Source organism: Elephantulus edwardii, unplaced genomic scaffold (genome assembly GCF_000299155.1).
Source record: "Elephantulus edwardii isolate Elephantulus edwardi_28Jun2011 unplaced genomic scaffold, EleEdw1.0 scaffold00305, whole genome shotgun sequence".
Lineage (NCBI taxonomy): Eukaryota > Metazoa > Chordata > Mammalia > Macroscelidea > Macroscelididae > Elephantulus > Elephantulus edwardii.
Genome location: NW_006400055.1, coordinates 2,293,468 through 2,303,666, shown reverse-complemented (window position 1 = coordinate 2,303,666; position 10,199 = coordinate 2,293,468). Strand labels below are relative to the sequence as shown.

The window sequence follows — 10,199 nt, the reverse complement described above, 5'->3', positions numbered from 1 at the left end:
GGGGAAATTTTCATATGGTGGTAAGCCCCATTTGAAATAGCTCATTGTTGTTGTTAGGTGTTGTCAAGGAACCCTATAACAACAGATCTGAACCCTACCCTTTCCTGCTCCATCCTCACAATCTCTGATACAATTGAGCACTTTGCTGCAGTCACTGTGTCAGTTCATCTCGAGGGTCTTCTTTTCACTGATCCTCCACCTTTCCAAGCATGAAGTCCCTCTCCAAGGAATAGCCTCTCCTAACTACATGCCAAAAGTATGTGAGATGAAACCTCACCATTTTTGCCTTCTAGAAGTATTCTAGCTGCACTTTCTCCAAAACATATGTTTGTTCTTTTGGTAGTCTGTGGGGTACTCTTCTCCAACAGCACAACTCAAAAACATTGATTCTTCTGTCATCCATATTTATTGTTCAACTTTCAGCTGCATAGCATGTAACTGAAAAGATAATGACTTTAATTGTTATGTGTCAAGTTAACTGCAACTTATAACAATTCTATGCACGATAGGTCTGAACCCTGTCCTATGCTGGGCCAATCTCACAGTCTCTGACAAAACTAACTCAAGTTACTGTGTCAATCCATCTCATCCAAGGTCTTCCTCTCCCGTACTACCCTCCAAACTTGTAAGCATATCCTTCTCCAAGGATTGGTCCCTCCTGCCAACATGCCCAAAGTATGTCAGATGTAGCTTTGCCTCCAAGAAACTACTTGGTTTCACCCTCTCCAGGACAAACCTGTTTGTTCTCTTTGCAGTCCATAGAATCTGCACTCCAGATGTGGGGCCTCTCTTCCAGCTTGAATTTGCCTGTGGAGGAATTCACCCTCTACCCAAAAGTACTTGGTCTCTGTACTTTGGAGAAGGAGAGTTTTACATGTCTTTTCAAGACTAAGAGTTAGGGGGAGAGTAGGTTATGAGTGAACTTTCTCAATTCTGCTCAGAAATCTAGACACAGGGATGAGTTCAATACTCTTCTCCAGCACCACAACTCAAAGGCATTGATCCTTCTGACATCCTTAGTTACTGTTCAGTTCTCTGATGGATAGCAAATAATTTGAAAGATCATAGCCTGGATCAGGTGCACCTTAGTCTTCTGACACTGACTCTTTAACATTCTGGAGACGTCTCTGATCCAACTTCTGATTTCCTGACTGCTGTTGCTAAGAGTGTTGATTGTGGAACAGAGCAAAAGGAAACTTTTAACAATCTCAATCTACTTTTCATCTATCATGGTGCTGCCAATTGGCCCAGTGGTGAGAATCTTTGTCTTCTTGACGTTGAGCTTCAATCCGTATTGAAGACTACAGTCCTTGACTTTCTGAAGCACATGCTTCAGAATCCTCCTAAGGATTCAAGGCTTTGTAATCTCATAATGTAGGTTGTTGATGAGTCTTCCTCTAATCCTGATGCCACATTCCTCCTCATAAAGTTGCAAATACTTTTTACGAGAAACACAGATGACAACTTTACACATGGACCACACCTGATGGACTACAAAGGAATCAAATTGGTTACATCTGTGGAAAGGATTGTTGGGGAAGCTCAATATCAGCTGTGAAAACTAGACCAAATGCTGACAGTGGACAGACCATCAACAACTCATATGTAAGTTCAAGCTGAAACTAAAGAAAATGTTTAAAAATCCACACGGACCAAAATTTGACCTTGGGTCAATCATACCTGAACTTCAAAACCATCTCAGAAACAGGTTTGAGGCCTTGAACACCAATGAACAATGACCAAATGAGCTGTGGGAAGATATCAAGAATATCTTCCACAAAGAATGTAAAAGACAGAGGAGGAAGAAAAGACCAAGATGGATTTCAGAACAGACTCTGAATATTGCACTATGACACTGAGAAGCCAAAGCAAAGGGAAGAAATCAGGAGATTAAGGAGCCAAACAGATTTCAAAGAGAAGCTCAGGAAGACAAAGTAAAGTACTATAATGAAATGTGCAAAGAGCTGGACTCAGAAAATCAAAACGGACAAATGTGCTCAGCATTTAAGCTGAAGGAACTGAGGAACAAATTCAAGCCCTGAGTTGTAATACTTAAGGATGCTATGGGCAAATATGGAATGATCCAGGAAGCATCAAAATAAACTAAAAGGAGTATGCAAAGTCACTGTACAAAAAATAATTGACTGATTCCATGAAACAATATATGATCAAGAGGCAATAGTGATGAAGGAGAAAGGTGATCTGAAGGAGCTGGCAAAAAGCAAGGCACCAGGAGTTGATGTAATACAAATTGACATATTTCAACAAACAAATGCTGCTCTGGGCGTGCTCACTAGGTAGTGTCAAGAAATCTGAGGGTGCTCTGGTGGCCTAGTGGCAAGAAACTGCACTGCAATCTCAGAGGTACGCAGTTCAAATCCACCAGATGCTCTGCTGGAAAAGGAGGGTCAATCTCCTCCTGTACCAGTCAGATCCAATTTGACGGTACACACACAAAAATAATATTTTTTTTAAAAAAAGAAATCTGGAGGACAAGTACCTGGTCAATTTACTGAAAGAGATCTATCTGTATTTATTCCCATTCCAATAAAAAGGTGATCAGTATGGAAATTATCGAAAAGTATAATATCACAGAAAAGTACAATCCTAAAGATTATTAAAAAATGACTGGAACAGTACATTGACAGAGAACTAACACAAATATTATCAGGGTTTAGAAGTGGCCCTAGATCGAGAATAGTGCTGATGCAGACAGGGCCAGGGAGAAATTACATGGCACTGTGGTAGAGGGCCGTAAAATCAAGGTTAATAATGCTACCACACACGTAATTACCAATAAGAAGATGGTCTCTCCATATACAAAAGGTTTGAAATTAAGCCCAGTAGTTGGAGCTGTATATAGTCGAGTTATATGCAGCATCCAGCTTTCAAGCAGATGTCTCCCTAGGCAATGATGCGGCAGTGCCCCTGTCAGGCAGATGGGGTATTAACACTTACATTCCTTTAATCATTCCTGGCTTCCCATACACAACTGCAACCACCATAGCAGCTGCGTTTAGAGGAGCCCATCTGAGAGGCAGAGGGTGGACAGTGCATGGTGTAGTGCACGCGGTACCTCCAACAACCATCCTCGTGTATCGAGGTGTTGCTTACCAGGACGGATTTTATGGTGCTGAACTCTAAGGTGGTTACGCAGCTTACAGATATGCACAGCCCACTACTGCAACCGCAGCCACAGCTGCTGCAGCCGCTGCGGCAGCTTACAGCGACGGTTATGGCAGGGTGTACACAGCAGACCTCTACCATGCCCTTGCCCTTGCCGCTAACTATGGAGTTGGTGCTATGGCAAGTCTATACCGAGGTGGCTACAACCTATTTGCCCCCTATTGAAGCGACGTGAGACCCTGCACATGGTACAGTCCCCAGTTCATGAGGTCTGGCTATTGCAATATTTACCAGTAGAGGAACTCTATAGCAAGATGAAGAGGAAAAACAACAACAACAACACACACACACACACACACACAAGAATAGTTTTTTTATACCTCACTATGTCTCACCACTGGACCAATCAGTAGCATCAGGATGGATGGTGAAGAGATTGAGATTGTTCACAGCTTCAGTTTGCTCGGCTCCACGGTCAACACTCTTGGCACCAGTAGCCAGGAAATTAAAAAACGTATTGCGATGGGAAAGTCTGCTGTTAGGGACCTCTCTAAAGTACTCAAGAGCAACGGTGTCTCTCTGAAGACTAAGGTGCGCCTGATACAGGCCATGGTTTTTGCAATCACTTGTTATGCATCAGAGAGTTGGACAATGACAAGGGAGGATAGAAGGAGAACTGACGCCTTTGAGCTGTGGTGCTGGAGAAGAGTACTGAATGTACCATGGACTGCCAAGAAAACAAATAGATTCATTCTGGAGAGGGTTAAACCAGGCTGCTCCTTGGAGGCAAGGATTCTGGGGCTTCGCCTGACATACTTTGGACATGTTGTAAGGAGAGACAGGCCTTTGGAGAGGGACATCATGCTGGGCAGAGTGGAGGGACAGCGCAGGAGGGGAAAACCCTCTATGAGGTGGATTGATTCAGTGACTGGGGTAATCGGGATGGGTGTGTCAGAAGCAGTGAGGTTGGCACAGGATAGAGCAGGGTTTAGGACTATTACATAGGGTCGCTATGAGTCGCAAGCGACTCGACGGCACATAACAACAACAACAACAACAACTATGTTCTTTGAATATGTATTTTTTTCCCCCCTTTAAATTTCTGCCTTTAATTCTTTGTTCCAAAGATTGCATTTTTTTTGGCCTTTGTTTTTTAAACTGTGGTAAAAAAATGCATTTCCATGTTTTAAAAAAAGGGAGGGACCCTAGGGATATCATAGCCAATTTCAGATGGATCTTGGCTGAGAGCAGAGAGTTCCAGAAGAATGTCTATGTGTGTTTCATTGGCTATGAAAAGACACTCGCATGTGTGGATCTCAAGAAATTGTGGCTAATATCTGGAAGAACAAAGATTCCAGAACACATGACTGTGCTCATGCAAAACCTATAATTGGACCAGGAAGCAATCAGAACTGCAGTCATCAGGACAGAGCAAGGAAACAAACATGGTTCAAAACTGGGAATAGAGTGTGTCAGGGATGAGTCCTTTCTCCCCACCTTTTCAATCCTTGTGCAGCATCGATCATTTGGAAGGCTCAACTTCATAAGGAGGAATGTGCCTTTATTAATTATATTAGGTGTATCTTAGTCTTTAAACTGATGTCATTGCCCCTTAACACCTTGGAGAGGTCCTTGATAGCAGATTTTCACAGTGCAAAAGGTCTGTTGATCTCTTGACTGCAAGTACCAAGGGTGTTGATTGCGGATCCAAACAAGATGAAGTTGTTTACAACTTAAATCTTTTCCCATCTATCATGATGTTGCCTATTGGTCTAGGGTGAGGAATTTTGTCTTTTTGATGTTAAGATGTAATCCATATTGAAAACTGTAATATTTGTCTTTTGTAGCAAGTGTTTCAAGTCCTCTTCACTGCCTCTAAGCAAGGTTATTTCATCTGCATAATGCAGGTTGTTGAGTTTCCCTCTGATCTTGATGCCATGTTCTTCTCCACAGAGACCATCCTTTCTCAAATGATTTGCTTATAATACAAATCAAATAGATTTGGAGACAGGATACAACCCAGATGCATACGTTTCTTAATAAACCATGTAGTGATCCCTTGCTATTTTAGATAACAGCTTCTTGGTCTAGGTTTTATATGAGCATTATTAATTGTTCTGGGATTCCTATTCTTCTTGTTATCCGCAGTTTGTTATGATCCACACAGTGAAATGCCTTTGCATAATAAAGCACAAATACACATTCTTCTGGTATAGTCTGCTTTTAGTCAGGATCCATCTGACATCAGCAATGATATATATCCCTGATGCTATGGCCTTTTCTAAACCCAACTTGAATTCCTGAAATGGAGATGAGAAATAAATGACAATGTAGGGAATGTGCACTGTAGTTCATAGTTGGACTTTACAAATGGTTCATCTCGGTGCTCTGATTGACAATAGCTCAGTACCCAAGTGCACACTCACATTCGTTCTCCCAGTCTGCCATGGTAAGCCTCCAAACTCTCAAACTCATTGCTATCATATTGGACCCAACTCACAGTTGACTTTTACCTGGGTTTCTGAGTCTGTCCACTGTCCTCCCTTGCAGTCACTAATGGGTTCAAACAACCAGAGCAGCACAGCCTTTGGGCTAAGAGTGTAACTCCCTTGGACTAGGCCACGAGAGCTCCCTTCTACCAATCAGCGTGGGTAATGCCACCCCCTCCACAGTGGAAGTGAAACATCTGACACTACACTGCTCTGGCAACCCCAGTGGGTGAGCAGAGGCAGATTGGTTTTCTAGCAAGTGACATGCCAGAAGCCTCTCTTGTGGCAGCAGGCAGACAGCTCACACTGCCACACTGCTGAGATATGGCTCCTAGCTGGGTATCCCACCGACTCTTATCTAGGAGGGAAGTCCAGCTGATCTTCACTTAGACATTCAATAGCCTTGCTCTCTTTCCACTACTTCCACTCAAGGATATTAGTCCCTCGATGGAGGCTATCAGAATTCTGTCCCAACATCCCCCAATTTAATGTATACACCTATCATAAGCCACTTCCCAAATTCTTATTTTAAAAAGGGCATACAAATGATCAAAATGTGCATGTGCCATTTTCTATATCTTTAATACAAAAACCTTTGTACACAAGAAACAGAGGATGACTAATTCAAGGGAAATTCTGGTGGCTTATTGGGTTAGGAGTTCTACTGCCAACCCAAAAGTAGGCAGTTCCAATTCACAAGCTACCTCTGAAAACCCACTGGAGGGTCAGGTATGAGTCAATTCCAATTGTTTTTGCATTTAAGATACATACATAAGGTGTATGATTCTTCTCCTCTCCTTGTTGTATACTGTCAATTGAGATCTAACTGGCACAGGAGGAGATTGCCCCTCCTTCTCCAGTGGAGCTTCTGGTGGATCCAAACCATGTGCCTTCAGGATTGCAGCACAACTTCTTGCCACTAGGCCACCAGAGCTCCCTAAGTGTGCATGTTTCTTGATGTACTGAACACTGATGATAGCAGATATGAGGAGTTGTGGGATCAAGGACATCAAGGACTATCATCTATAAAGAGAGCAAAAGACAGAGACAGAGAAAGAAAAAAATGGATGACAGAAGAAAACTATAAAAATTGCACTAGAACATCAAGAAATCAAAACAAAGGGAAGACATGCTGAAGAAAAGAGCTGAACAGAAAATGCAACACAAGATAACAAAGCAAAGTGTTATAATAGAATGTATAAAGAGCTGAAGCTGGAGAATAAAAAGGGAAGAACTTGCTCAGTATTTCTCAAGTTGAAAAAAAAGAAATTTGAGCCTCAAGTTGTAATACTGAGAGATGCTATACGCAAAATTTTGAACAAGCCAGGAAGCCTAAATAAACCACAGAAGAATACAGAGTCAATATATAAAAAAGAATTGGTTGAAAAATTTCAGGAAGTACCATATTAACAAGGGCCACAGGTGATGAAGGATAATGTTTAAGCTGCACCAAAGACATTGGCAAAAAAATAAAGTCACAGGAACTGATGTGATACCAATTGACATATTTAAACTAACACATGCAGCCCTAGATGTGCTCACCAGTCTATGTCAGGACGTTTGGAGGACAACTGTTTGGCAGAGCGAATGGAAGAGATCTATATTTGTTCACATTCCTAGGAAAAATAACCCAACGGAATGTGGAAAGTATCATTAATATCACATATAAACAAAATATTGCTTAAGATTGTTAAAAAATGGCTAGAACTGTACATTGAGAGAGAACTCCCAGAAGCTAAGTCGGGTTTAGAAGAGGTCAAAGCACCAGGAATATCATTGCTGATGTCAAATGGATTCTGACAGAAAGCAGAGAATACAAGAAGAATGTCTATTTGTACTTTATTGACTATGTATTGGCATTTGAGTATACAGATTATAACAAACCATGGTTAATATTCAGAAGAATGGGAATCTCAGAACACTTAACTATGCTCATATGTAACTTACATCTAGACCAAGAAGCTGTCATCTAAACAAAGCAGGGATCACTGTATGGTTTAAAATCAGGAACAGTGTGTGTCAGGGTTGTATCCTTTCTTTATTCATCTTCAATCTGTATGCTGAGCACATATTTTGAGAAGCTGGATGTTATAAAGAGGAATATGGTCTCATGACTGGAGGAAGACTCAATAATCTGCAATATGCACATGACACAACGTTGCTTGCTGAAAGTGAGGACTTAAAATTCCTGCTGCAGAAGATCAAAGACTAGTCATCAATATTGATTGCATCTTAACATCAAGAAAACAAAATTCTTCACATCTCCAGAGTACTGAAGAGCAACGATGTCAGCCTGGATACTAAGCTGTGCCTTATTCAGGCCATAGTCTTCACAATTGTTTGCTATGCATTCGAGAGCTGGACAATAACCAGGGATGATATAAAGATAATCTATGCCTTTGAGCTGTGGTGCTGGAGAAGAGTGTTGAATACACCATGGACTGCCAGAAGAACAAACAGGTTCATCTAGAGTGGGTGAAACAGGCTGTTCCCTGGAGGCAAGGATACTGAGGCTTCATCTGACATAATTTGGGCATGTTGCAGGGAGGAACCAGTCCTTGGAGAGGGATATCATGCTTGGAAGGGTGGAGGGACAGAGACAGAGAAATGGATTCAGTCACTGGTGTAATGAAGGTAGGTGTGTCAGAGACTATGAGTTAGCACAGAATAGAGCAGATTTGGGGGCTATAGTGCATAGGGTTGCTATGAGGCACAAGTGACTTGATGGCACATAATATTGGACCAATAGGCAACATCATGAGAGATGGAAAAAAGATTGAAATTTTCAACAATTTAATCTTACCTGGATTCATAATCAACACCCTTGGCACCAGCTGTCAGGAGATGAATTGCATTGGGCAAGTCTGCTATCAGGGACCTTTGCAAATTACTGAGGTACAATGATACCAGTTTGAAGACTAAGGAGCTCCTGATGCAGGTCATGGTCTTTTCAATCACTTGCTATATATCTGAAAGCTGGACAATGAGTAAGGATGACAGAAGAAGTAATGGTTTTGAACTATCGTGTTGGAGAAGAAGAGTACGGAATACCCCTTGACTGCCAAAAGAACAAACAGTTGTCTTGGATAAAGCAGCAAAAATGTTCCATGGAGGCAAGGATGACAAAGTTTTGTCTCACATGCTTTGGACACGTTGCTAGGAAACGTTGTCCCTTGGAGAGGGACATTATGCTTGGAAAGGTAACTCAAAGAGGGAAGACTTTTGATAAGATGGATTGAGACTGTGACTGTGGCAATGTACTCAAGTATGTCAGAGATAATGAGGACAGATAGGGTGCAGAACTGCAGTTTATAGAATCGTTATGAGTTGTACTTGACTCTATGGAACCTACCAACAACACATAACTCCTGAGCGACAGCACTGACCATTCAGTGGTAGAATTCTTGTGTTCCATGCAGAAGACCTGCGTTTGATTCCTTGCCTATGTATCTCATGTATCTCCATCTGTTAGTGGACGCTGGTGGTGTTGTATGTTAAATTGCTTTCAGCAGAGTTTCCACACAAGGATGAACAATAAAAGCATGGCAATTCATTTATGAAAATCCTCCAGTGAAAACTTTATGACCCACAGCAATGCAAGCCACAGATGATCTTGGGGATGACAGAGAACAGGGAAGCACTTTTCCATTTTTTTCTTCCCTATTTTTTAAAAATTGTTTTATACTGGTTTACATACAAAATTAATACATTTCTTATACTTTTCTGTTTTATGTGGCTTATCATGAGCAGTGGACCTACTGAAAGACAGCTAACCCCAAGGGTGGCTCCTGATGATTCCAACTGGAGAGGGTGGGACATAGACAGGTGGCAGCATGACTAGAGGCACAAAGGCCCAACAATGAAGTACAACTGGAGTGAACAGACACAGAGCTGGGAGCTGATGAAGGAACTGTTGTTGTTAGGTGCCATCGAGTCGCTTGCGACTCATAGCGACCCTATGTACAACAGCCCTAAACCCTGCTCTATCCTGTGCCAATCACACTGCTTCTGACACACCCATCCCAATTACCCCAGTCACTGAATCAATCCACCTCACAGAGGGTCTTCCCCTCCTGTGCTGTCCCTCCACTTTGCCCAGCATGTTGTCCCTCTCTAAAGATCTGTCTCTCCTTACAACATGTCTAAAGTATGTCAGGTGAAGCCCCAGAATCATTGCCTCCAAGGAGCAGCCTGGTTTAACCCTCTCCAGGATGAATCTATTTGTTTTCTTGGCAGTCCATGGTACATTCAGTACTCTTCTCCAGCGCCACAGCTCAAAGGCGTCAATTCTCCTTCTATCCTCCATAGTCACTGTCCAACTCTCTGATGCATAACAAGTGATTGCAAAAACCATGACCTGTATCAGGTGCACCTTAGTCTTCAGAGAGACACCGTTGCTCTTGAGTACTTTAGAGAGGTCCCTAACCGCAGACTTTCCCATTGCAATATGTTTTTTAATTTCCTGGCTACTGGTGCCAAGAGTGTTGACCGTGGAGCCAAGCAAACTGAAGCTGTGAACAATCTCAATCTCTTCACCATCCATCCTGATGCTACCGATTGGTCCAGTGGTGAGACTCTTTGTCT

The 10,199-nt window shown here is 42.2% G+C and overlaps 1 pseudogene; it reads left to right on the top strand.

Annotated features, from left to right (window-relative positions):
- The first annotated feature begins 776 nt into the window (after positions 1-776).
- LOC102869161 lies at positions 777-3,361 on the top strand (annotated as a pseudogene).
- The last annotated feature ends 6,838 nt before the right edge of the window (positions 3,362-10,199 follow it).